General features: G+C 60.3%; 1 non-coding gene across 1 annotated transcript; it reads right to left on the bottom strand.

Annotated features, from left to right (window-relative positions):
* Window positions 1-411: 411 nt before the first annotated feature.
* Window positions 412-530, bottom strand: LOC141979136 (5S ribosomal RNA). Its single transcript, XR_012636563.1, has one exon. It is a non-coding gene; the product is annotated as a 5S ribosomal RNA (ribosomal RNA).
* Between the last annotated feature and the right edge of the window lie 1,970 nt (window positions 531-2,500).

The following is a 2,500-nucleotide window of genomic DNA, read 5'->3' as shown; positions in this document are numbered from 1 at the left end:
TTTCCTTCCCGGCCACCAGGTCAACCCGCTGAATGTATGGGGTTGACCTGCTGGCCGCTTTCCTTCCCGGCCACCAGGTCAACCCGCTGAATGTATGGGGTTGACCTGCTGGCCGCTTTCCTTCCCGGCCACCAGGTCAACCCGCTGAAAGTATGGGGTTGACCTGCTGGCCGCTTTCCTTCCCGTCCACCAGGTCAACCCGCTGAATGTATGGGGTTGACCTGCTGGCCGCTCTGCTTCCCGGCCACCAGGTCAACCCCCTGCCGGTATGGGGTTGACCTGCTGGCCGCAGAGGGGCAGGCTCCGGGTTGACCTGGTGGCCGGCAGGGACTTCAGCCCCAGGGCCCCTGGCAGGGCGACCCTGCCCTTGTTCCCCAGAAAAGGAGAGAGCTGGCTCGCAGCGGGAAAAGCTGCCTACGGCACCTGGGATTCCCAGGCGGTCACCCATCCAAGTACTAGCCAGGCCCGGGACGGTTTACCTTCCGAGATCGGACGGGATCGGGGGCCTTCCGTCCGGTATGGCCGTAGGCACTCGGCTCCGGTCCGCCTCGTCCCCTTTCCCTTACTGACTCCCCTGCCTCGGGTGGGCCCGATCCTTTTTTCCGTTTTTTTTTTTCGCTCCGGAGGCTTCATGAGCCCCCCCCCAACACCCCTTTGGGGGTCGGTGAAAATTTTTTTTTCAGACTTCCAGGGGCCCGATCCTGGCCGCGGGCACCCGGCTCCGGGCACCCGGCTCCGGGCCGCCTCGTCCCCTTTCCCTTACTGACTCCGCTGCCTCGGGTGGGCCCGATCCTTTTTTCCGTTTTTTTTTTTCCGCTCCGGAGGCTTCGTGAGCCCCCCCCAACACCACTTTGGGGGTCGGTGAAAAAATTTTTTTCAGACTTCCAGGGGCCCGATCCTGGCCGCGGGCACCCGGCTCCGGGCACCCGGCTCCGGGCCGCCTCGTCCCCTTTCCCTTACTGACTCCCCTGCCTCGGGTGGGCCCGATCCTTTTTTCCGTTTTTTTTTTTTTTCGCTCCGGAGGCTTTATGAGCCCCCCCCAATACCACTTTGGGGGTCGGTGAAAAAAATTTTTCAGACTTCCAGGGGCCCGATCCTGGCCGCCGGCACCCGGCTCCGGGCACCCGGCTCCGGGCCGCCTCGTCCCCTTTCCCTTACTGACTCCCCTGCCTCGGGTGGGCCCGATCCTTTTTTCCGTTTTTTTTTTTTTCGCTCCGGAGGCTTTATGAGGCCCCCCCTAACCGTTTTTGGGGTCGGTGAAAATTTTTAGTCAGACTTCCAGGGGCCCGATCCTGGCCGCGGCTTCGCAGGCTGGCCTGGGGGGGGGGGCATCTCTAGCTCCGGCCGCGGACGGCGAGACGCTCGGCCACCAGGTCAGCCCGGAGGAAAAGGCTGAAAAAAATGTCTAAGTCCCCCCGGGACACCAGGTCAACCCGGAGGAAAAGGCTGAAAAAAATGTCTAAGTCCCCCCGGGACACCAGGTCAACCCGGAGGAAAAGGCTGAAAAAAAGTCTAAGTCCCCCCGGGACACCAGGTCAACCCGGAGGAAAAGGCTGAAAAAAATGTCTAAGTCCCCCCGGGACACCAGGTCAACCCGGAGGAAAAGGCTGAAAAAAAGTCTAAGTCCCCCCGGGACACCAGGTCAACCCGGAGGAAAAGGCTGAAAAAAAGTCTAAGTCCCCCCGGGACACCAGGTCAACCCGGAGGAAAAGGCTGAAAAAAAGTCTAAGTCCCCCCGGGACACCAGGTCAACCCGGAGGAAAAGGCTGAAAAAAAGTCTAAGTCCCCCCGGGACACCAGGTCAACCCGGAGGAAAAGGCTGAAAAAAATGTCTAAGTCCCCCCGGGACACCAGGTCAACCCGGAGGAAAAGGCTGAAAAAAAGTCTAAGTCCCCCCGGGACACCAGGTCAACCCGGAGGAAAAGGCTGAAAAAAAGTCTAAGTCCCCCCGGGACACCAGGTCAACCCGGAGGAAAAGGCTGAAAAAATGTCTAAGTCCCCCCGGGACACCAGGTCAACCCGGAGGAAAAGGCTGAAAAAAATGTCTAAGTCCCCCCGGGACACCAGGTCAACCCCGAGGAAAAGGCTGAAAAAATGTCTAAGTCCCTGCTCGGCCATCAGGTCAACCCCATTCAAAGTGACGGGTTGACCTGATGGCCGGCAGTCTCACGGAAGTCCGGATGGGGTCGCCAAAAGTGCCCTCGGCCGACCGAGAGAACCAGGAGGTCGGATAGGATTTCAGATTGGTCCCCCTAAATTGGCGGTTGGATTTTTCGACTAGTTCATTTTGACGGGTGCGAGGAGATTTCTGAGAACAGGTTTTTCGGAACCTGTGAGAACCAGAGATGAGCCTCGGGGACCAATCTGCGCGTTGTACCCGATCTTGTGAGGGGGGACAGGGGCACGTTGGCAGGTGGGGCGGCCCCCGGCCCCCCCGAGCCCCCCCTTTTCCGGCTCTTTTCCTCCGGGGACCCCGTCGTCCCCTCGCACCCCCGGTGCA

The sequence above is a fragment of the Natator depressus genome, chromosome 28, assembly GCF_965152275.1.
Source record: "Natator depressus isolate rNatDep1 chromosome 28, rNatDep2.hap1, whole genome shotgun sequence".
In the NCBI taxonomy this organism is placed as follows: Eukaryota; Metazoa; Chordata; order Testudines; family Cheloniidae; genus Natator; species Natator depressus.
Note: the sequence above shows the minus strand (reverse complement) of the source record. Positions and strands in the feature narration are given on the sequence as shown.